This window comes from Schistocerca americana, unplaced genomic scaffold (genome assembly GCF_021461395.2).
Source record: "Schistocerca americana isolate TAMUIC-IGC-003095 unplaced genomic scaffold, iqSchAmer2.1 HiC_scaffold_23, whole genome shotgun sequence".
NCBI lineage: Eukaryota > Metazoa > Arthropoda > Insecta > Orthoptera > Acrididae > Schistocerca > Schistocerca americana.
In genome coordinates this window covers 1,591,661-1,618,629 of record NW_025725939.1, presented here as the reverse complement: position 1 = coordinate 1,618,629, position 26,969 = coordinate 1,591,661, and positions in this window count along the sequence as shown.

Genomic DNA, 26,969 nt, shown 5'->3' with positions numbered 1-26,969 from the left:
TTTAACTCTTCTTCACTTTCACTCAGGATAGCAATGTCATCAGCGAATCTTATCATTGATATCCTTTCACCTTGTATTTTAATTCCACTCCTGAACCTTTCTTTTATGTCCATCATTGCTTCCTCGATGTACAGATTGAAGAGTAGGAGCGAGAGTCTACAGTCTTGTCTTACACCCTTCTTAATACGAGCACTTCGTTCTTGATCGTCCACTCTTATTATTCCCTCTTGGTTGTTGTACATATTGTATATGACCCGTCTCTCCCTATCGCTTACCCCTACTTTTTTCAGAATCTCGAACAGCTTGCGCCATTTTATGTAGTCGAACGCTTTTTCCAGGTCGACAAATCCTATGAAAGTGTCTTGATTTTCCTTTAGTCTTGCTTCCATTATTAGCCGTAACGTCAGAATTGCCTCTCTCGTCCCTTTACTTTTCCTAAAGCCAAACTGATCGTCACCTAGCACATTCTCAATTTTCTTTTCCATTCTTCTGTATATTATTCTTGTAAGCAGCTTCGATGCATGAGCTGTTAAGCTGCTTGTGCGATAATTCTCGCACTTGTCAGCTCTTGCCATCTTCGGAATTGTGTGGATGATGCTTTTCCGAAAGTTAGATGGTATATCGTCAGACTCATATATTCTACACACCAACGTGAATAGTCGTTTTGTTGCCACTTCCCCCAATGATTTTAGAAATTCTGATGGAATGTTATTCATCCCTTCTGCCTTATTTGACCGTAAGTCCTCCAAAGCTCTTTTAAATTCCGATTCTAATACTGGATCCCCTATCTCTTCTAAATCGACTCCTGTTTCTTCTTCTATCACATCAGACAAATCTTCACCCTCATAGAGGCTTTCAACGTATTCTTTCCACCTATCTGCTCTCTCCTCTGCATTTAACAGTGGTATTCCCGTTGCACTCTTAATGTTACCACCGTTGCTTTTAATGTCACCAAAGGTTGTTTTGACTTTCCTGTATGCTGAGTCTGTCCTTCCGACAATCATATCTTTTTCGATGTCTTCACATTTTTCCTGCAGCCATTTCGTCTTAGCATCCCTGCACTTCCTATTTATTTCATTCCTCAGCGACTTGTATTTCTGTATTCCTGATTTTCACGGAACATGTTTGTACTTCCTCCTTTCATCAATCAACTGAAGTATTCCTTCTGTTACCCATGGTTTCTTCGCAGCTACCTTCTTTGTACCTATGTTTTCCTTCCCAACTTCTGTGATGGCCCTTTTTAGAGATGTCCATTCCTCTTCAACTGTACTGCCTACTGCGCTATTCCTTATTGCTGTATCTATAGCTTTAGAGAACTTCAAACGTATCTCGTCATTCCTTAGTACTTCCGTATCCCACTTCTTTGCGTATTGATTCTTCCTGACTAATGTCTTGAACTTCAGCCTACTCTTCACCACTACTATATTGTGATCTGAGTCTATATCTGCTCCTGGGTACGCCTTACAATCCAGTATCTGATTTCGGAATCTCTGTCTGACCATGATGTAATCTAATTGAAATCTTCCCGTATCTCCCGACCTTTTCCAAGTATACCTCCTCCTCTTGTGATTCTTGAACAGGGTATTCACTATTGCTAGATAAAACTTGTTACAGAACTCAATTAGTCTTTCTCCTCTTTCATTCCTTGTCCCAAGCCCATATTCTCCTGTAACCTTTTCTTCTACTCCTTCCCCTACAACTGCATTCCAGTCGCCCATGACTATTAGACTTTCGTCCCCCTTTACAAACTGCATTACCCTTTCAATATCCTCATACACTTTCTCTATCTGTTCATGTTCACCTTGCGGCGTCGGCATGTATACCTGAACTATCGTTGTCGGTGTTGGTCTGCTGTCGATTCTGATTAGAACAACCCTGTCACTGAACTCTTCACAGTAACACACCCTCTGCCCTACCTTCCTATTCGTAACGAATCCTACACCTGTTATACCATTTTCTGCTGCTGTTGATATTACCCGATACTCATCTGACCAGAAATCCTTGCCTTCCTTCCACTTCACTTCACTGACCCCTACTATATCGAGATTGAGCCTTTGCATTTCCCTTTTCAGATTTTCTAGTTTCCCTACCACGTTCAAGCTTCTGACATTCCACGCCCCGACTCGTAGAACGTTATCCTTTTGTTGATTATTCAATCTTTTTCTCATGGTAACCTCCCCCTTGGCCGTCCCCTCCAGGAGATCCGAATGGGGGACTATTTCGGAATCTTTTGCCAATGGAGAGATCATCATGACACTTCTTCAAATACAGGCCACATGTCCTGTGGATACACGTTACGTGTCTTTAATGCAGTGGTTTCCATTGCCTTCTGCATCCTCATGTCGTTGATCATTGCTGATTCTTCCGCCTTTAGGGGCAATTTCCCACCCCTAGGACAAGAGAGTGCCCTGAACCTCTATCCGCTCCTCCGCCCTCTTTTGACAAGGCCGTTGGCAGAATGAGGCTGACTTCTTATGCCGGAAGTCTTCGGCCGCCAATGCTGATTATTTATCAAAATTTAGGCAGTGGCGGGGATCGAACCCGGGACCGAAGACGTTTTGATTATGAATCAAAGACGCTACCCCCCCCCCCCTTTTTTTTTCCTCTCTCGTTCGTTGTATCTGCTCGGGGCGGACGTCGTGACATCCATTTTAAGTTCGTTGTTGATCGATTGACTCCGTTTTTTTTTTTATTACAGAGGGCAACTAACCCTCTGACCGAACACGCTGAGCTACCGTGCCGGCACCCCTAGACCACGGATACAAGATACAGCCGCGTATTATTTGTGGTTAATGCAACGTAATGAATAGATACGAGACATTGTAAAATAATAGCTGATGTCTTGATGGTTTGCATCGCACTGAAATACAGTACCTTTTCTTCTACATCTACATCTACATTTATACTCCGCAAACCACCCAATGGTGGCGGAGGGCTTACAAACCTTCCCGTTGCCTAGTAGGTTCTGATACATTCTTAGTAGTTTAATTGAAGTACGTTCTATGAATTTCGATGTTAAGATACCAGTATGTAAATATAAGTGTGCCCTTTCTGATGAGTGCGTTAGTTCGATCGACTTTATCTACAAGTCAGCTCGCACTACTTGCATTGGGACACTTTTGCAGCCGGCCGGAGTGGCCGAGCGGTTCTAGGCGCTACAGTCTGGAACCGGGCGACCGCTACGGTCGCATGTTAGAATCCTGCCTCGGGCATGGATGTGTGTGATGTCCTTAGGTTAGTTAGGTTTAAGTAGTTCTGCGTTCTAGGGGACTGATGACCCCAGAAGGTAAGTCTCATAGTGCTCAGGGCCATTTTTAAACACTTTTGCACTTTCCTGTTTCGAGTTTTGAATTTCACACGTTTTTAAGAATGTGCTGCTGAATAGGGGCAATATCAAGTAAGAACGACCTGAGCGATTTACGAATTAATGAGAATGATAAATTTTATCTTAACTGCTGAACTAACGCGAATTTCTATTGTGCCCTTTGTAATACAACTTTTATGAGCCTATGTAACGGTCTACGGGTTGCACGCAGTTGTACGGTACGAAACACGCGCTCTCCAGCCGGCCTATCTGGAATGCTGACCATTTGCTCGGTCAGTAGATGTGCGTCCGGCCGCAGTGCGATGCAGGGAGTGAGCAACCGGCCGCCGTCCGCAGCGCGCCGTTTTAACTGGCGTGGCCTCCGGAACTAATACGTCTCTTTTCTTAGCTCTCCACGGAGCCTTTCGATACGACCGTAATTAGGATGTCAGACACAGTGATGATGGGAATGTGTAGCGTCCGTGTTTTATAATCAGCCTTTGTTAATAAAACTGTTTAAACTTACTTTTCGGTGTTCGCGTATTGCCGTACCTCGAGGACCCACCGCTTACAAATCCTGACGAAATATTCGTGTAATCATCATCCGGGGCAACAACACCAACTACCCCAATATACCTATGTCCTTCAAATAGTTCAAATTGCTCTAAGCACTATGGGACTTAACGTCTGAGGTCATCAGTCCCGTAGCCTTAGAACTACTTAAACATAACTAACCTAAGGACATCACATACATCCATGCCCGAGGCAGGAGTCGAACCTGAGACCGTAGCAGCAGCGCGGTTCCGGACTGAAGCGCCTAGAACCGCTCGGCCACAACGGCCGGCACCTATGTCGTTATTGACTGAACACGGTACTTTCCTTCTTGCCTCGACATGTTCACGGTTATTGAAGTTTTTGTTTGTAAACTGAAGCGACAAAAGTAATGAGATAGCGATACATACATTTACGGATGACGACAGTATCACGTACACAAGTTATAAAAGGGGAGTGCGTTGGCGGAGTTGTCCTTTGTACTCAGGTGATTCATCTGAAAAGATTCCCGACGTGATTACGGCCGCACGACCGGAATAAACAGACGCTGAACGCGGAATGGTAGTTCGAGCTAGAAAAATGGGACATTCCATTTCGCAAATTTATAGGGTATTCAATATGCAAGAACCCGTGGTATAAACACTGTGCCGAGAATACCGCATTTCGAGCATTACGTCTCAGAGTGGACAGCGAAGTGGTCGACGGACTTTACTTAACGACCGAGAGTAGCGGCGTTCACATACAGTTGTCTGTTCTACCAGACAAGCAACACTGCATGATACAACCGCACCAATCAATGTAGAACGTACGACGAACGTATCCGTTAGGAAAACGCGTCAGAATTTGACGTTAATGGGCTATGACAACAGAAGACCTATATCTCTTACGTCGATCTCTTGTAGAATTTTAGAACATGTTTTTTGCTCGCGTATCATGTCATTTCTGGAAACCCAGAATCTACTATGTAGGAATCAACATGGATTCCGGAAACAGCGATCGTGTGAGACCCAACTCGCCTTATTTGTTCATGAGACCCAGAAAATATTAGATACAGGCTCCCAGGTAGATGCTATTTTTCTTGACTTCCGGAAGGCGTTCGATACAGTTCCGCACTGTCGCCTGATAAACAAAGTAAGAGCCTACGGAATATCAGACCAGCTGTGTGGCTGGATTGAAGAGTTTTTAGCAAACAGAACACAGCATGTTGTTATCAATGGAGAGACGTCTACAGACGTTAAAGTAACCTCTGGCGTGCCACAGGGGAGTGTTATGGGACCATTGCTTTTCACAATATATATAAATGACTTAGTAGATAGTGTCGGAAGTTCCATGCGGCTTTTCGCGGATGATGCTGTAGTATACAGAGAAGTTGCTGCATATGAAAATTGTAGCGAAATACAGGAAGATCTGCAGCGGATAGGCACTTGGTGCAGGGAGTGGCAACTGACCCTTAACATAGACAAATGTAATGTATTGCGAATACATAGAAAGAAGGATCCTTTATTGTATGATTATATGATAGCGGAACAAACACTGGTAGCAGTTACTTCTGTAAAATATCTGGGAGTATGCGTACGGAACGATTTGAAGTGGAATGATCATATAAAATTAATTGTTGGTAAGGCGGGTACCAGGTTGAGATTCATTGGGAGAGTGCTTAGAAAATGTAGTCCATCAACAAAGGAGGTGGCTTACAAAACACTCGTTCGACCTATACTTGAGTATTACTCATCAGTGTGGGATCCGTACCAGGTCGGGTTGACGGAGGAGATAGAAAAGATCCAAAGAAGAGCGGCGCGTTTCGTCACCGGGTTATTTGGTAACCGTGATAGCGTTACGGAGATGTTTAATAAACTCAAGTGGCAGACTCTGCAAGAGAGGCTCTCTGCATCGCGGTGTAGCTTGCTGTCCAGGTTTCGAGAGGGTGCGTTTCTGGATGAGGTATCGAATATATTGCTTCCCCCTACTTATACCTCCCGAGGAGATCACGAATGTAAAATTAGAGGTATTAGAGCGCGCACGGAGGCTTTCAGACAGTCGTTCCTCCCGCGAACCATACGCGACTGGAACAGGAAAGGGAGGTAATGACAGTGGCACGTAAAGTGCCCTCCGCCACACACCGTTGGGTGGCTTGCGGAGTATCAATGTAGATGTAGATGTAGATGTAGGGGTGCCCTTGCTAACAGCACGACATCACCTGCAGCGCCTCTGCTGGGCTCGCGACAATTTCGGTACGATATGAAGACAGCATCTCTTCTTTCGGACATGACCGAAAGAACAGATCGTTAACGCTAACTTTCTTCAGTGTGGATGCACACGAATTGCCTGAACTCTTACGGGACTCCGTGGATTGTCTGCCGCGAGTAATGGGTATAATGGCAGGGGCACTACGAATGTAGTGTGTGGACTATAAGTTACAAGGGTCTCACGGGGGGCGTGCCGGCGATAAGTCTCTGCAGTCGTACTATCCTCTGTGCCCTCGGTGGCTCAGATGGATAGAGCATCTGCCATGTAAGCAGGAGATCCCGGATTCGAGTCACAGTCGGGGACACATTTTCAATTGTCCCCGTTGATGTATATCAACGTCTATCAGCAGCTAATGGTAGTGATTTAATTTTAATATCAGTATGACGCTAGACGACTGGAAGTCAGAGTCCTGGTCAGATGAATTCCGATTCCAGTTGGTGAGAGCTGACGGTGTGGTTCGAGAGTGGTGCAGACCTCACGAAGCCGTGCACCCAACATGTCAACGAGGCACTGTGAAAGCTGGTGGTGGTTTCGTAATGGTGTGGGTTGCGTCTACAAGGATCATTGACTGGAAACGGCTATGTTCAGCTACTTGTAGACCATTTGCAGCCATTCGTGGCCTTCATGTTTCCAAACGACAGAATTTTTATGGATGACAATGCGCCATGTATACCAGGCCACAGTTGTTGATGATCAGTCTGAAGAACATTCTTGACAGTTGAGAGAATGATTTGGCCACCCCGATCGCCTGCCATGAATCCCATCGAGCGCTTATGGGACATAACCGAGAGTTCCTGCTCCGGCAACACTTTCGCAATTATACAGGGTAACCCATTTATCTTGACCACCCTAAATAACTGTTTGTCCAGATGAAAATTACAAAATGTTTCAAGCAAATGTTCTTTAGTCGTCAGGGGGACATCAATCAGCACAATTTCCTTCGTTTCAGCTTTGTTTTTTACAAAGATGTGAACAGCGATATGGCTTTTTTAAATGGCACCCTGTATTTTTTATTCGGTAATTTATTTCCTCTCCTAAAGACCTATTCAAACATGTATCACAGTGTGCCATTCACTGAAACACAACGTTATTAATTACATACCACAACATTGACTTTGACTCTGCTGTACCACTGCCCAGGAGTGGAACATTTAAAGGTGCTCAAAGTGGTGACCCTGGACACCGATACACTGGTGCACTCGCTGAATGAAACAATTATTTACTCCACTCTACATCTACATACAAACCACCACATGGTGTGTGGTGGAGGGTTGAGAGGCACCCACATGCCTTGCTCATACTGTGGCATCAAGCAATCAGGCCTGCAAGATGAGTGGTCTGCCAAGCGAGTGGATTCATTCTTATTTATCGAGTAACATGAACTCTCGTACTCACAATTAAGTTAAAAATTATCCTCCTGTATGAATAATACGCAACGGAAACGCACATCTGACTATCAGTGATTTACAGAACTCAGACTGTTCACTACGCACTGGCAATACCACATTTTCTTTATGTCTTTTATTTAACGGCTTTTATCAACACGTGGCCACCGCACTGAACATGAATGGCGCACACATTATAAATTCGGGACATCATGACAACATACAATTCGAAGGAAAAGTCCACCAATCTTTTTCTTTTCACTATCTTATTTATTCCGATAAATTCTATAACCTAAACACACAAATTCTATAACCTACAACAATAACACATGAGAAATCCCGCCCAGTGGGCATGGCTTTACATTGGTGAATCTCTATATTATGGTCTCGTAATTATTTAACGCTACAGTGCACTTTCTGGATAGGATGGTGGATCTTTTATTATTTCTCACACTTCGACTCTCACAATCATCATCACGAAACTTTCCTCCAGACCGAGCGGTACAGAAGGAACAAGCATAACCCACTAATCTTTTGAAACTACCTCGCTACTCTCCCATGCAAACCACACATACCCAAATTACATGACATACACCACACTACAATATGAAATACTACACAAGTAATAGTCACAACATTATCACTTTCAGCTTTCCTACTTCAATTAATATTTATCCCAGTTTCACACGACACTGCCCCACTTCGTAATTCTACTTTCCTACTATGAACTCTGGAGATATATGCACGTCTTCCTGTGCAATGCAAGCCAAGTGGCGTTGCTGGATAGACGGCCGACACACCTTGTTTCTCTCTCAGAGTTTGAATCTAGCGTCACACGGAATCATATCACGCAAAGTAATATTAAGAACATATTCATCACACACGCGAGTCCTCAACTGATACCATGGACGAGTACTTCTCTTTATCCTTTGTCTCATACACAGTTTGAGACTCACACAGTACTCACCACGTGGAAGTACTCGTCTCTAATTTCAAGTCCTGCACACGACATTTCTTAAATATTTCAACTTGTGGTACACACGCTATTTCTTAAATATTTCAACTTATTGTACACACGCTGGTAATTCAGCTTAACTTAAGCACACGGAAGTATTTCAACTTACTGCTACACGTGGTTTCATTGTGACCGTTGGTCACTTCCGAAGACAATCCCATTAATATTACCTGCCTGACATTTAATTCTCCCCACAAAAGTTCCTGAAATAGAGAAACTATTATTTCAAACTACTCTTAAATATTCCACATGCATACCATGTCTCCACTCTTTCGTCATTACGGAGCACAACTAAAACAGGTCATAACAGCACAAGATCCAGCGGCAGAGTGCTGAAACATGGCCGTCCTCGAGGTCCTCTCGCACCTCTGCTGAAGTGGGGGAGCACCTTGCTACCGTATTGGTCAGCCACATTTCAGGCGCTCAAAGCTCAGGTAAATTTCATCTCTTTGGTCCCACCAAAGGTGGCCAGAGGATCGACTCAAAGATGATCATATATTCACATTCACTATCTGCGGTTAGCAGACGACCATACATTCATTCATTTCACAGATCTCAACTGGATGTAGGGATTTACTTTGTGGGAGTGCACATGTGATCAGTTAAATAAATAGATTGTCATTCTTTCCCACACTGGTATCCGGCTTCGCTGTATTAATTGAAATTGAGTTATTTTACAAAAAAAATGTGTTGTTCTGACAAAAATAATGAAGTATGTTGTACCTATTTTCAATGTCGGACGGTACTGTACCCTTTCAGGATATCCTGTACCGCTACTAGTCATTTCCTTTTCTGTTCCAATTGCAAATACAGCGAGGGAAAAACGACCGTCTATATGCCTCACAACGCTCTCTAATTTCTCGTATCTTATCTTCGTGGTCCTTAACGCGAAACGTAGGTTGGTGGTCAGCCTACATCATCGGTTCTCTAAATTTTCACAGCAGTGCCACTCCCCATTACCCTTCAGCCGATCTTCAGCATGTTAGTAAGGCCAAGTTTTGAACTGGGAACAGGGAGGGTTATGTATAAAACAAAGGTAAGCCTAAACACTGATTGCGGATTAGGCCTTAGCGCTATTCTGACTGGTTACCTGGTGCCTACAAGGCAGAACGAGAAGCGATGTATGATCGTCGGACATGTGATCAGCACGTTACCAACCCCTTACAATGCGACTGCCTTTTTATTCAAGCAGTTCCTCATTAGGCCTCTTAAGGCCGAATATACACCGTTCAGAAAAATCCGAGGAGGCTTCGGGAATCCAACCTAGGGCCTTGCACACCAAAGGCAGCAACGCTAATCATTGATTTACAGAGGCTGTCATTATGTACTGTGTAATGCACAGGTTGATGTCGTGACGATATTACGAACTTCCGTGGATGATGGAGAACAGTAAATGTGTCACTTTAAGGTAAGGGGTCCTGGTCCAGAATCGACCGACTCGGAAGTTATAAGCGAGAATCGTTTTGATGCACTAATGTACACACTGTTCATCAGAGACACACTATCCAGATTCCTGGAACATATCCCTCTTGCTATTCGTCGACAGATGTCGTTCCAGTATGACGGAGTGCGGTCTCACTTTGCACTGTGGCTTCGTGAACATCTGGATGAGACATTCCGTGAAACGTGGATAGGCGAAGGAGGTCCTGTTTCGTGGCCAGTACGTTCACTTCACCTCACCACAATTTATTCTTGTGCAGCCATGTGAAACGTCCTGTATACAATACGCCTGTCCAGATTGAAGGCAAACATTCTCGCTGCCTGCGACAGTCTTCAAATGACACCAAGTGTCTTACGACGGGTACAACACAGTTTTCTGTGATGGTACCATGCCTGCATTGACTTTGGGAGACGCCATTTTCAACAACTGTTGAAAATGTAGCAGCTAGTGAAACTTGTGCACGTAAATGGAGGTCATAATTACTGTATCACAGAATTAGTATTTCCAACGACCTTGCCACTATGGTAACAAAGTTTCCATTCAGATCGCCGAAGTTACGAGCTGTCGGGCTTGTCTAGCACTTCGCTGGTTGACTGTCCAGGTCTGGCAAGCGCTGTTGGCGAGTGGGGTGCACTCAGCCCTCGTGTGGCCAGCTGAGGAGTTAACTGACTGAGAAGTAGCGGCTCCGGTCAGGCAAACTGACAACGGCGGAGAGAGCGGTGTGCCTCTCCACGTGCGCATTCAGTGACGCCTATCGGTTGAGGATGACGCAGCGGTCGGTCGATACCGTTGGGTCTTCCGAGGCCTGTTTCGATGGAGTAGTAGTAGAGGTAGAAGACTTAGGATTTTCATTCTCTCTGACATAAAATCAGATGCGCAGTTTCTAGTTCATCAACAGTGGAGATTATCAAAGGGAGTTCTGGAGGATTCAGAGCGAATTCTGTACTTCACAATGAGGGTTTGGAAGTTTGGGCCCTTAGTTTTAGCGCTGCGCCAGGCTCAAGCGGAACTTAGACCTTTCGATACGGTCGTTTATGCACTAGGGTACTTATCTCAGATTGATGCATTTAGCATTCTCCATCATCCCTGAAATTTGTGACGGCATCATGGAATCACCCTATAGAGAAATGATAGTGATGTGTAAGAAAATCTTAATGTCGAAGCAATATACTCAATTCCACGCTTGTGCAGGTGAAGCGTAGGAATGAAACAATACACTGAGGTGAGGAACGTTATGGGATAATGATAGACACATATATAGATGGCGGTAGCATCGCATAAAGGACTATAAAAGGGCAGAACATTGTCGGAGCCGTCGTTTTTACTAAGGTAATCCACTTGGAAAGGTTTCTGACCTGACGTGATTGTGGCCGCACGAAGCGAATTAACAGACTTTGAACGCGGAATGGTAGTTGGAGCTAGACGCACAGGATATTCCATTTCGAAAATCGTTAGGGAATTTAATATTTGGTGGCTCACAGTGTCAAGAGTGCGCCGAGGATACCAGAGTCCAGGCATCACCTCTCACCACGGACAACGCGGTGGCCGACGGCCTTCACTTAACGACCGAGAGCAACGGCGTTTGTGCAGAGTTGTCTGTGCTGACAGACAAGCCACGCTGCACGAAATAACCGCATAGAGCCCATCGTCAGCGGAGAATATAGGATGACTGTGTGATGATGGATAAAGGAAAATGTAGGAATTTGAGGTAAAGGACACTGGTCTGCAAATGACCAAATAAAAAGTTACAAGAGAAAATCGTTCTGCTACCTCTGACAGTGATACACGTATTGGTGCTGTTGTTGCTGGGCAATTTTCAAAGGTGATACTATGGACCACAACAAGAAAAATATGTCCATTAAAGATGGGCTTTAAAATGCACACCTTAATAGCTATGAGCACTTGTACAGTAAGCGGATGTCGTTTCGCAGTAGCAAAGATGAACAAGCGTTCCTAGCTCCTAAGGTATGAACTTTAGAGCCCATGTTTAATGCAAGGTTTTTTCTTGTTTTGGTCCACATTACCATTTCTCAGAATATGGATAGCAAACAGTTTTCAGTAGAAGTAGTCCACTTTCAGACATATCAGGACGATTCTCGCATTTCTCGCTTCGAACTTCCGGCTCAGTCGTTTCCCCAATAGGGTCGCTTATCTCAAACTGATACATTTACCATTCTCCGTCATCCCCCAGAGGTAATAACATCATCACGGAACCACCCTGCATAAATGTGACCTACTGTCAATTGGACATATTTACTGTATCCGTATACTGCCTACATAAGAACCAGTAGATATGCGAAAAACAGTATAAGACTGAAAATAGGTGGCAAATCACGACTACATATTTGTAAACAGGTGATACAAATGTGCTTCCGGGTGAGGTGTCACCGCCGGACACCACACTTGCTAGGTGGTAGCCTTTAAATCGGCCGTGGTCCGTCAGTATACGTCGGACCCGCGTGTCGGCACTATCAGTCATTGCAGACCGAGCGCCGCCACACGGCAAGTCTAGTCTAGAGAGACTCACTAGCACTCCCCCAGTTGTACAGTGTACAACCGACTTTGCTAGCGATGGTTCACTGTCTGCATACGCTCTCAATTGCAGAGACGACAGTTTAGCATAGCCTTCAGTTACGTCATTTGCTACGACCTAACAAGGCGCCGTATTCAGTTACTATTGTGAACAGATAATATTGTGAATCATGTACCGTCAAGAGCGACGTTCATCATTAATGGATTAAAGTTAAGTATCAAAGTAATTACGTCCGCTTTCTGAATTGTAATTCCTTGTCATCTTCCAGACCTCACGTCAGTAGAATCCTTCCCTCCTCACGCCAGCCTGCGTGAGGTAAAACGCGTGCATTTCGGCCCCCACTAGTAACACGGTGTTGGCTCTTCTGCCAACACAACACCGGGAAACGCTACACACCTCCTAACAGAATACACACATCAAACAAAGTTTTACATCGCCCCATTTCTCAGAACTGCTGAAGATAGGCGTTGGCTGTGGATATTGTATCACAGACACAGTCCCTCTGACTCTTCAGATATGTCACTAAACCCGCCCAAAGATCTAAACAACCATGCATGAGCAGCGCCTATTAGACGGAGGGGGTCCGACAACCTATCAGTTCCAGTCATTCCACCAGAAAGGAGGTAAAAGGCTCGTGTTGTCTGTAGTTCAACCACGCTTAGACAGTCAATACCGCTGTTCGATCGCGTCCGCATTGTTACTTTGTGCCAGGAAGGGCTCTCAACAAGGAAAGTGTCCAGGCGTCTCGGAGTGAACCAAAGCGACATGGAGGGGATACAGGGAGACAGGAACTGTCGATGACATGCCTCATTCAGGCCGCCGGAGGGCTACTACTGCAGTGGATGACCGATACCTTAGGATTATGGCTCGGAGGAACCCTGACAGCAACGCCACAGTGTTGAATAATGCTTTTCGTGCAGCCACAGGACGTCGTGTTATGACTCAAACTGTGCGTAATAAGCTACATGATGAGCAACTTCACTACCGACGTCCATGGCGATGTCCATCTTTGAAACCACGACACTATGCAGCGCGGTACAGATCGGCCCAACAACATGACGAATAGACAGCTCAGGACGGGCATCACGTTCTCTTCACCGATCAGTGTCGCATATGCCTTTAACCAGACAATCGTCGGAGACATGTTTGGAGGCAACTCGGTCAGGCTGAATGCCTTAGACACACTGTCCAGCGAGTTCAGCAAGGTGGAGGTTCCCTACTGTTCTGGGGTGGCATTATATGGGGCCGACGTACGTCGCTGGTGGTCGCGGAAGGCGCCGTAACGGCTGTACGATACGTAAATGCCATCTTCCGACCGATAGTGCAACCATATCGGCAGCATATTGGCGAGGCATTCGTCTTCATGGACGACAATCCGCGCCCCCATCGTGCACATCTTGTAAATGACTTCCTTCGGGAGAACAACATCGCTCGCCTAGAGGGGCCAGCATGTTCTCCAGACATGAACCCTATCGTACATGCCTAGGATAGATTTAAAGGGCTGTTTATGGACGACGTGACCCCCAAATCACTTTGAGGGATCTACGTCGAATTGCCGTTGAGGAGTGGGACGATCTGGACCAACAGTGCCATGATAAACTTGTGCTGCGGCGAATACAGTCATGCATCAATGCAAGAAGATGTGCTACTGGATATTAGACGTACCGGCGTGTACAGCAATGTGGACCACCACCTAGTCTCCCAGAGTGACTGCGCGATTTGAGGCGCCTTGTTACGGATTGCACAGTGCTTCCCGCCCGAGGTTCGACTCCTCCCTGGGGCATGGGTGTGTGTGTTGTCGTTAGCGTAAGCTAGTTTAAGTTAGATTAAGTAGTGTGTAAGTCTAGGGACTGATGACCTCAACAGTTAGGTCCCCTAGGAATTCACACACACATTTGAACATTTTTGAACCGCCACCTCTGAAGATCTCTCTGTATGGTGGTGCATAATGCAGTGTGTGGTTTTCATGAGCAATAAATAGGCCGGAAATGACGTTTACGTTGATCTCTATTCCAATTTTCTGTATAGGTTCCGGAACTCTCCTTACCGAGGTGATGCAAAAGTTTTTTATGAGTGTACGTACAGTTATATAATTTCGGTCATTTTATATACCATTGATGATAGAAACAAAACAGCCATTCAGTTGTGCAGGATGGAATTTTTGTTGCCCACGTGGAAGACGTAATACGGGTATTCTGCAGGAGAAAGGGATTCGCCTGTAGCTGTCCTTCCGCCTTAGCGACTCTGATAACAAATGGTGCCGTCGGCTCGGAGAGCAAAACACTTTATCAGGGGCGCCGCCTTCTCCAGACCGCAGAATTACGTTCCGCAGTTCGCGCCACATCTGGTCTTTAATGCAATTTCCAGCGACGCGATCCGACTGGATTATCGTACCACTGGCCAACACTTTACTGCAGCTGGGGTGAGCGAAGCGTATGCAAATATCTCCGATCCCACTTAGTAGATACAGGAAAGCTCTACACAAAACTTCCGCTTTTGTGATGCAGTCTTTCCATTGTCAGTGGATTGTAATTCCATTAGGCGATTCATATCTTCAAATCACGTAGCCAAGGCATTTTATCCTCTCAAGAGGCCAGGCAAAGTAATTCAACGTTCAGCGAGCCACAGGAGAGTTGAGTGGTGTACCAAAGATGCAGAAAACGAACTGCCCCCTTACCTAGCCGTCGCATTCCGCGAGGAAAAGAGAGCCAAGGTCACCCGCCTAGTGAGCAACGAAGAGGCACGGTCATAACGTGTACTTGTATTTTCATTAATTATTGATAAGAAAATTGATAAGAGCCATAAGAATAACACATATGGGAAGTTAATTTTCCAGCAACACGGGTTAAGTAAATATACTGGACGGGTTCAACAATGACCAAAGATAATAAAACAATGTAAGAACAATATATAATTAGAGACTGAGACAGAGAGTATCCCAGAGTGACCCAGAGAGCATGTACTTGTATTTTCATTAATTATTGATAAGAAAATTGATAAGAGCCATAAGAATAAGACGTACGGGAAGTTAATTTTCCAGCAACACGGGTTAAGTAAATATACTGGACGGGTTCAACAATGATCAAAGATAATAAAACGATGTAAGAACAATATAATACGGGTTAAGTAAATATACTGGACGTAGCCAACAATGACCAAAGATAATAAAACAATGTAAGAACAATATATAATTAGAGACGGGTTCAAGAATGACCAAAGATAATAAAACAATGTAAGAACAATATGTAATTAGAGACTGAGACAGAGAGCATCCCACAGTGACCCAGAGAGCATCCCAGAGAGCATCCCAGAGTGCCCCAGAGAGCAACAACAAGAAGAAGAATCGCTTCTCAGCTTTTGGCAAGATGAATGTGTAGTTTTTTTAAAATATAATAAAACGATTAATCAGATTCCACTGAGGTTCTACTTCATTAATGACAAGATTAAAGGAAAATTAGTGTCTTTTATTTAAAAAAAAAAAATTTCTCGAGCGGTCTGGCGTGACCAATAACCACCACAATCAATATTTTGTTCACACTGCATACGCAGGAACGCTGTGCCGCAGGCGACGTCGCCAAGCACGTCGCTGAGGCATTGCTGTGGCACGTTAACACAAGTGAACGTAGCAAGCCAACGTGCCACAGCAATGCCTCGGCGACGTGTTTGGCGACGTCGCCTGCGGCACAGCGTTCCTGTGTATTGTGCTTTGAAGGCCATAGACATTGATCTGGCTGGACAGTTCAATAAGCAACAATTAATTGGAGGCCCGAATGTTTTTCGAGGCCTCCGTTTGCAATTCACTTGTGATGTACAGGCTCTGTTTGGAGGTAGTACGTGGCTCACACTTGCTGTAGTGTGGGGGAATCACTGTGACTACGGTGGCCTTGAAGCCTTCCCAGATGCAAATATTTTGGTCTGGAAAACATGGAGTATAGCAGAGACTACAGGACTCTTGGCTAAAGTTCCTTATGGTACGCTTGTTCTATCTATGCCTTTTGTTTTGAATACTAGAAGAAAGAAGAAATTGAATGCTGACGAGTACCTGTTCATATGGGCTAAAGTTGGCAACGGAAACCGTAAAATTAAAATTACTGATGACCATATGTTGTATTATAGACAATAAAGATTGATCCACTTACCCGAGAACCATCCTTATCTATCCCGTGAGATTTTTTTTTTAAAAAAAGACTAAAAATACTTTTCATTTGGAAGCAGTAGGCTGGGCCCCTCTTGATTGCTCGCTAGGCGGGTGACCTTGAAGCGGACTTAGTTGCTGCGCTGAGCGCTTGGCGCGCTCTTATTGGCTGGGCGGCCTGTGGCGCGCAGTACGAATCGGGGCGGGAATTCAAATCCCGCCCGAATTATATATTGTTCTTACATTGTTTTATTATCTTTGGTCATTGTTGAACCCGTCCAGTATATTTACTTAACCCGTGATGCTGTGTGAGACAGAGTATAAAAATAAACCAAGACTTCTCCCTTTGAGTATTGCCGCTACATTCCCAGGTGTTCTGCTCGCGGGAAACAGCCAAAATTCCTCGGGTCATTTGAGATTCTGGGACACCCCAGTCGTGCTGTTGCTATTCTACTCGCCGCTGTGTCCGCGTTACCTAGAATCGTGACAAAACTGTTCTTCGCTCTAAGTTTTTAGTTTCCGCTGCCTCGGGCACACGTGCGAATGTCCACGGCTTCCCTTGACAGCATGTTGATGTGTGCAGCGTCTTCGCCCGTCGCTCATCCTCTGGGGGCCTGCCCTCTGTGAAGCGTGCCGACATGGGCGCGCGGCCGCCGCTCCACCTGGCCGCCGGGCTTCCCAGCTAGGAACGCATCAGAAGAATTCCTTTCATGCACAAAGTGCACCAAGTTTGCAAAGAGAAGAATCATAGCCCTTTACCGATGCTCAATGACACAATAATTCACCTCCATCACACTTCATATATTGCCATAAACTAATGACTGATTTTAAAAGCAGTTATCTCCTTTAGTTAAAACATGAAAAGCTTTGACACTTTTCAATACATTCCTGTTGCAAAGAATTTTTATAGGGAGTATGGCTTACTTCATTCGCAGTAAGTCATATGTACAAATAAAAATTTTAAACCCTCTATGTCTGGATGTGTAAGACAAATTTCTATCATTGAACAGCTGTTTTTGCGGATTTGGCAAGGATTTACACCTGGCCAACACCAGCATAAATAAATACATTATTAGTTTCCCACTCAAACACTGTATTCATACCTTCACAATGACATCCTACAAAACCTTATTTCGTGTCTAACTGCCACTATTGAAAGTCTAACAGAAAAACATGTGAAATTTCCCGAAAACTGGCAGAAATGCCTTCAAAAATGTGAGCGTATAAAGCTTATATCCTAACGTCACCAAGACATAAGAAACTTCTACTCCGAATTTTTCTTTTGTTTCATTTACTGCTTGCTCAATATACAGATTTGCAAGATACCACGTGTGTGAGGGAGAAAGAGGTGTGAATTTTTTACGTAAGTATTAAAAACTGAGTTTCTTGGCCAATGCCTTCTGGAAAAAATAAGAAAAGCATGTCTATTATTGACTGATAAGAAAACTTTACCATCTGCATAAACATTAAAACATTAAATTTCAAATTGCGCTCTTCAGAGCTAATAAAACAAAAGTGAAACTGAAGCAAACATATTAAAAATGTCCTACATCTTTCGGCAGAGTACCTGATATTATATTTAACAGATTACAGACATCCTTATTAGTATTTACATACGCTCACATGAGTAACATTTGTTTTATGTCGTACGCTTACAGCATCCATACCAACTCTGTATTCTGTTTGCAGGCATTCATTCATTTTTATTTTTTTCAGTATAGACATTTCATCACATATATTAAACCAAAACAAAAAAGCTCTTTACCTCACAACTAACGCTAGAAGGTATAAGAACATCATAGTTATGAAATAAAGTCTTAACTAAACACAAAAACATATGAAAAACATAGTAGGCATCAGTTCCCTATAAACACATAATCGTCATAAGAGGAACATCTTAACTAACACAAGAACACATAGAACGAGAACACACAAACAAACGAATGCAAAACTTAATGTTGGCAGTCCTATTTGTTGCCTGAAGTGAGGTTCTTTGGGTTGTTTGATTTCTGTGTGTGTAACTGTAGTGCACGTATGAAAAAAAGTGTTCTCATATTTGTTTTACTTTTAACGGTCACCTGCTGCTGCTGTTGCACTAATTAGGGATCACTGTTTACAGGGAGAGAGCCATGAAGCAATTGCAGACTGCTGGGTAAGGTTACAGTTCGTTTTCTGCATCTATGGTACGCCACTCAACTCTCATGTTGCTCGCTGAACGTTGAATTACTTTGCCTGGCCTCTTGATAGACAAGCCACAAACATGGTGACGTTGTGCTGCTGTGATTGGCCTCTTGATAGACAAGCCAAGTCATTGTAACGAGCCAAGGGCGGTAAGCACACTAGCCTGTGCTGTCCGCTGCCGTACTTCATCTAAGTGTCACCATCATGCGTGTTTTCCACGCTCTTCTTTTCTTCTTGTTGACGCTCATAGTATGGCGTGATTTGGGCGTTTTCTTGATGCACGAGAGGACAATTTGGTAGGCGCCGTTTGTTGCCACTTGCGCAGTATGGCGCCGGGAAGGTACATGGGATTTCCCGGATGGTTCAATATTTCCGATGGCAGACAGGAATACAGATCGACAGATGGAATATTAGGTGAGGTTTTCGCCTTCCAATTCTTCTGTGGTGTTGTTCTGTGCCTTCGCCAAGAATCCCTTGAAGAGTGACGTGTGTCAGCTGTGTTTATGTCTGGAGCGTTGAACTGGCTGCACTTCGGCGTCGCCAATTGTGCTACGCTGTCGCTGTCGGCGGTAACCAGATTACAAGGTGTTTCCTTGCAGCCGCTCGACCGTTCTGCCCAGGTTACAAGGTGTTTCCTTGCAGCCGCTCGACCGTTCTGCCCAGGGGCTGCGAAGCCTGGTCCCTTGTGACCGGTAAGCTCCCCTTTCTCTCTCTATGTTCAGCCTCCCAAAGTTCCTTGTCGTTTCTGTGTACAGAACTTTAAAGTACATTTTAGAAACAAATACAAATCTCCCCTACTTGCATTCATTTAGATGTTATTATAGTAAGGCCCTTGTTGCTGGTCACCTCCCGTGACCTTTCCATACATCACAATTTACTGCAGAACTTCTCAATCGTTCGATCGTTATTTTCATTTAAAAGGACTGAGTTATTTTACTCAATTCAGTTATAAAAGTTACATCCACTTTTATTAAATGGTTCAAATGGCTCTGAGCACTATGGAACTTAACATCTATGGTCATCAGTCCCCTAGAACTTAGAACTACTTAAACCTAACTAACCTAAGGACATCACACAACACCCAGTCATCACGCACTTTTATTGCAATAATAAACAAAACAATATAACTTATACCCGCAGTGGTCTACCGATTCTAGGCGCTCAGTCCGGAACCTCGCGACTGCTACGGTCGCAGGTTCGAATTCTGCCTCGGGCATGGATGTGTATGATGTCCTTAGGTTAGTTAGGTTTAAGTAGTTCTAAGTTCTAGGAGACTGATGACCACAGCTGTTAGTGCTCAGAGCAATTTGAACCAATATAACCTATACCAATCTAATTATCTAGGCCTTTGGATTACAAAAAGAAATATCATTTCTATGAAAATATACATTTACACTCTTCTTTCTATCTGTTTACTAATAGTTTTTAACAATAATATTCCAGCTGGAATCTCGTTTTACGTTCTTTTCTATCGTACCTTTATGTTTGGGACATGTGGATGTGCTGAGGAATTTAAGGATGGCCATCTGGAACAGTTATTAAAAGACAATTACAACAATAGGCACTGTTGTTTGGCTGCAGTACTCGTGTGAGTCTGTTACGTGGTCTTCTTCTTTGTCTCCCGTCTGTAACATTAGAATACATTCAATGGTTAGTGTCTCTATGCGTCTTTTTACTTACATCCTTGTGTTTACGCTCTGCAGTTTATGTTACCCTTTTCACTGGATTTAGGCTTTCTTTGTCAGTCCTTCCTTGCGTACCTTTTGGTCCGATTCTGTCTTCCTTTGATCTTCCTTGACGTTCAGTTTTCCTTCTTTCGTTCCCTATCCTACACATAAAAAAACAGAATGTTTAATTATTACAGCTAACTGCTTTAATCTCGCATCGTTTGATTTTCCGTCGCGTAACTCGGATGTTGTTACATTTCCTAGAATTTTTTGTTCGCCATGTTGAAGGCTTGCCCTACAATCCATTTCTCCCCACACCGAAGACAAGACACAAAAATAAGACACTACACAAAACATGATGTACCTGATACACTCTAAATCATAGTCATTTCAAGAACTTATTACTAACTGTTGTGTACATAGTTCCGCGTAGTCAGCGCGCACACAACTTTCCCAATAGAGCGCGCCCCGCTAAGCACAACAGCGCAGGCGCAGCGCTCGTCCGTCTCCGCACTACGAGATGTCGCTGCCATAAAGACGGACCAAATTCTGCTTCCGCCGATCCGCGTATTAATATGTAATGCAGCCAATGGGATTGCTGCTAACGTAGAACCTTTTCTCATCGCGGATCACACTCGCGCAGTGATACATGAACGCGCGAGGTATTATAACGAGTGTACAGACCTCCAATCAATCAGTCTGCATTAGTCTGCATTAGTCTATAGTCAAGTTTCAGTCTGCGCCTAATAAGATTATCATATTCCTGCACATAGCCATGAAGAGAAATGTATAGACACTTTGTCAAGTGTCAGAGATATGTGAGAATAAGATTAACGTACCAAGACCAAAGGAACTTCAGATTGTCAATTGTCAATAGCATCCAGAATCAAGTTAAGTAAGGTTTATGATTGTTATTATTTTAATAAATGTGTGTGAAAATTAATGAAGTTCTGTTTAAAGTTGGTCACGGTCAATCTGTTGCTCTAAGCGTGCAAGTGGCGTTTCTATCGTCTGACTTAACGGCAGAAGATAAACACGCCACGGTAAGACCACGAGACATATTGCTGATACTTGCCTACTTCGTTAGAGCGACAAGTCAAATAATCTGATGGTGTGTGTACCGAAGGTCTTACAGTACGCACACCACACTAACGCAACACAAGAAACACAAAGGCAAACAAATTACCATTTCTAACCAATAAAAGGTTTCATATGCGTTATACGATGTAACCCTAATGATAGTTGACTCTTAATGTACTCTAACTCGTATGAGTTCGGGTGGGCCGCCCTTCTTACTATAAATGGTGCATCATAAACAGAAAAAAATTTCTGGCAGAGCCCCTTTTGCTTGCGTGACAAAATGGTTCAAATGGCTCTGAGCACTATGGGACTCAACTTCTGAGGTCATTAGTCCCCTAGAACTTAGAACTAGTTAAACCTAACTAACCTAAGGACATCACACACATCCATGCCCGAGGCAGGATTCGAACCTGCGACCGTAGCGGTCTTGCGGTTCCAGACTGCAGCGCCTTTAACCGCACGGCCACTTAGGCCGGCGCTTGCATGACAGTCGGTGCGGTTTCAATAGGACTTTCTGTCCGACCTCAAAGTGTCTGACCTTCGCCCCTCTGTCTGTGAACCTTTTGCGTTTTTCTGCCGCCGCCTGTATATTTTCCAGTGCCATGTTTACTACAGCTCTGTGCTGCGTCCGCTCTCGAGAAGGGAAGTCAACCAGCTCCCTGATTCGGTGTGTCGGGTGTCTGTTTCTTAATACCGTAATCGGCCGAAACTTCGTTGTCCCTTGAGGCTCATTCATAACCTGTTGAAAATCAGGTAAGAAAACCTCGCAGTTGGAGTGCTGCTTAGCGCAGTACACTCGGCCAAGGTTTCTTAAATCCTTAATCACGCGCTCGGACGGATTCGAAGACGGTGGAATGCTGAAATGAAAATGTGCTTTATACCGCGTCGTCCCAGTGTTTCAACACATTTCCTCGCCCTGAATTGCGGCCCACTGTCGGTAATGATGCTCTCAACTTTACCTACTTGCGATAAGAAGTCCCTGCAGATTGCCTTTGATACCGTCGCTGCTGTTGCCTTACGTGACGGGGTGAACGTTGCTGTGGGTTGGCAGGAGAGCCAACACCGGTATGAGAGGAAGCCGAAAGGCACGCGTTTTAGCTCACGCAGGCTGGCGTGAGGTCTGGAACAGGCCCTGGAAATTAGAATTTAGAAAAAACGGACGTAGCTGGTGGAATACTTAAATTTAATCCATTAATGGTGAACGTCGCTCTTGACGGTACATGATTCAGTATCAATAGTAACTGGTAATGGCGCCTTGCTAGGTCGTAGCAAATGACGTCGCTGAAGGCTATGCTAACTATCGTCTCGGCAAATGAGAGCGTATTTTGTCAGTGAACCATCGTTAGCAAAGTCGGTTTTACAACTGGGGCGAGTGCTAGGAAATCTCTCTAGACCTGCCGTGCGGCGGCGCTCGGTCTGCAATCACTGATAGTGGCGACACGCGGGTCCGACGTATACTAACGGACCGCGGCCGATTTAAAGGCTACCACCAAGCAAGTGTGGTGTCTGGCGGTGACACCACAAACGTTACGTATTTTGACATAATCTCGACCGCAACGAGCACATAGCAATAACCACGACTGGTCCCTGGTAATGGACCGAGAAGATCCGCGGCCCCTAACTGTTTCAGTCTTTGTGGGATCGTCGGATACAAGGGAGCTCGGGAATTCTGGTTGTTGTGCTTGGACTTTTGGCACAACTAGCAGACGGAGAGTACCTTCCTGATGCGCCTCTCCATATTCCTAAAATGGCACAGCGTTTTTAATTTTAGATAGCACTTCCTGGGGCCGAAATGTGCATAGCTCAGGTGCGTGTACCATATTATTTTATTGATCGTCTCTTCGGGGATGCACAAAACCCAAGGCGCATCCTCGATTTCCCTACGGTAGAAAAGGATGTTTTTTCTTACGATATAAAATTGCCGAATTCTGATCTGTTCTTTATCCCTCCATTGTTCCTTAATCTTTCGCAAGACTGGGTCCTTATCCTGTTTCTTGCAATATCTTGCATGGAGGCCGTTACGAAATTCTCGAACGCAACCTTCCTCATGTAGAAGATGCTAAAATTACTTTCCTCGAGATGATCTTGTACAGCGGCGGTTAATCCGATAGGGGATCTGGACAGTGCGTCGGCGATAATATTAGTCGAACCCGGAATGTGTACGATCGAGAATTCGCATTGTTGCAGATAAAGTACCCATCTTCCTAATCTCCCGTGGTGTGATTTGGCTGTTAGCAGGAATTGTAGCGCTTTATGGTCAGTGTAGACGCGATATTTTCTCCCAAACAGGAAATACCTGAACTTCTCAACCGCCCACACAACAGCCAATGCCCCTAGTTCTGTTACCGAGTAGTTCCTTTCGCATTTCGACAGGGTTCTGCTGGCGAAACCGATTTTCGGTCTTTCGATGCCCCCCTCGGACTCGAACTCCTGGAACATTACTACACCCAATCCTGTTTTCGCCGAGTCTGTAGCTATACAGAAGTCTCTGCTGAGGTCCGGATGCGATAGTATGGGAGCTTCTACTAAGGCAGCCTTTAGCTTATGGAACTCAGTCTCAGCTGTCTCTTCCCACACCCAAGGTGTTTTCTTTCCCGTAAGGGCACAGAGACGAGGGGTAGCCAGACAGTCTAGGTTTATGAATTTTTTGTAAAAATTGCATAAACCTAGAAAGCCTCTAAATTGCTTTCTGGTGGTGGGGGTGGCGAACTGTTCAAATGCCTCTAATTTCTCCGGGTCGGGATAGATCCCTTCGGCCGAGATTATGTGGCCTAAAAACTTTACCTGAGACCTTCCAAAGCATGATTTTTCTAAATTTACCGTGACACCGTATGCTTTGAAAGTACTCAATGGGTTCCCCAGTTCTTCATTAAGTTTCTCCCACGAGGCTTCGGCGATAATGATGTCATCCACGTATGTCGTGATCCGATCCTTTAGGGTGTAATGCAGGATCGTATCTAGGCTTCTGATGAATGCAGCCGAGGATACATTCAACCCGAACGGCAGTCTTTTGTATTGGTAGCTACGTCCGAAGGCCAGGAACGCTGTGTATTGCCGACAGGAAGGTTTTAGTTCGTGCTGCCAAAAACTACTACGCAGCTCGATCGAAGAGAATACGGTGACGCCATAAAATTTCTCTAATAATTCTTCTGATTTTTCTGGCCTATCGGTTTCGGGTTCTATGATCGTGTTGATCTGGCGTGTATCCAGAACCAACTGAATCCAACCGTCCCTCTTTGTCACTATATGTATGGGGCTTGAGTATGACGATGTAGCGCTACAGTCTGGAGCCGCACGACCGCTACGGTCGCGTGCTCGATTACATCGTTGTCTAACATAGTTTTCAGCTCGCGAGTGACCTTTTGTTTCATCGCCAATGGAATGGGGTTTGGAGTAACTCTAAACTTTCGATGTTCCTTTGAGAGGCACCCACATGCCTTCTCATATTGTGGCATCAAGCAGTCAGGCCTGCAAGAGGAGTGGTCTGCAAAGCGAGTGGATTCATTCTTATTTATCGAGTAACATGAACTCTAGTACTCACACTTAAGCTACAAGTTATCCTCCTATATGATTAATACGCGGCGGAAAAACGCTTCTGACTATCAGTAATTTACAGAACTCTGACTGTACACTACGCTCCACATTTTCTTTTTGTCGTTTATTCAATGGCTTTTGTCAACACGTGGCCACCGCACTGAATATGAATGGCTCACACATTATAAATTCGGGACATTATGACAACATACAATTCGAAGGAAAAGTCCACCAATCTTTTTCTTTTGACTATCTTATTTATTCCGATAAATTCTATAACCTAAACACACAAATTCTATAACCTACAACAATAACACATGAGAAATTCCGCCCAGTGGGCATGGCTTTACATTGGTGAATCTCTATATTATGGTCTCGTAATTATTTAACGCTACAGTGCACTTTCTGGATAGGATGGTGGATCTTTTATTATATCTCACACTTCGACTCTCACAATCATCATCACGAAACTTTCCTCCAGATCGAGCGATACAGAAGGAACAAGCATAACCCACTAATCTTTTGAAACTACCTTGCTACTCTCCCATGCAAACCACACATACCCAAATTACATGACGTACATCACACTGCAATAAGAAATACAAAACACTAAATAGTCACAACACTATCACTTTCAGCTTTCCCACTTCAATTAATATTTATCCCAGTTTCACACGACACTGCCCCACTTCGTAATTCTACTTTCCTACTATGAACTCTGGAGATATATGCACGTCTTCCTGTGCAATGCAAGACAAGTGGCGTTGCTAGATAGACGGCCGACTCACCTTGCTTCTCTCTCAGAGTTTGAATCTAGCGTCACACGGAATCATATCACGCAAAGTAATATTAAGAACGTATTCATCACACACGCGAGTCCTCAACTGATACCATGGACGAGTACTTCTCTTTATCCTTTGTCTCATAAACAGATTGAGACTCACACAGTACTCACCACGTGGAAGTACTCGTCTCTAATTTCAAGTCCTGCACACGCAATGTCTTAAATATTTCATCTTATGGTACACACGCTATTTCTTAAATATTTCAACTTATTGTACACACGCTAATAATTCAGCTTAACTTAAGCACACGGAAGTATTTCAACTTATTGGTACACGTGGTTTCGTTGTGACCGTTGGTCACTTCCGAAGATTACTACGATCCCATTAATATTACCTGCCTGACATTTAATTCTCCCCACAAAAGTTCCTGAAATAGAGAAATTATTATTTCAAACTACTCTTAAATATTCCACATGCATACCATGTCTCCACTCTTTCGTCATTACGGAGCACAACTAAAACAGGTCTTAACAGCACAAGATCCAGCGGCAGAGTGCTGAAACATGGCCGTTCTCTAGGTCCTCTCACACCTTTGTCGAAGTGGGGGGAGCACCTTGCTACCGCATTGGTCAGCCACATTTCAGGCGCTCAAAGCTCAGGTAAATTTCATCTCTTTGTTCCCACCAAAGGTGGCCAAAGGATCGTCTCAAAGATGATCATATATTCACATTCACTATCTGCGGTTAGCAGACGACCTTACATTCATTCATTTCACAGATCTCACCAAACTGGATGTAGGGATTTACTTTGTGGGAGTGCACATGTGATCAGTTAAATAAATAAATTGTCATTCTTTCCCACACTGGTATCCGGCTTCGCTGTATTAATTGAGATTGAGTTATTTTACAAAAAAAAATGTGTTGTTCTGACAAAAATAATGAAGTATGTTGTACCTATTTTCAATGTCGGGCGGTACTGTACCCTTTCACCTTCACTCGGAACTCGTACTGGAGGTTTCGTATAGCCCCTGGTTTCGGCCAAAAAACTTCTAAGTTGTCCTTTAGAATGTTCCTCAGATCTTCTCGTTCAGCCGGCCGGAGTGGCCGAACG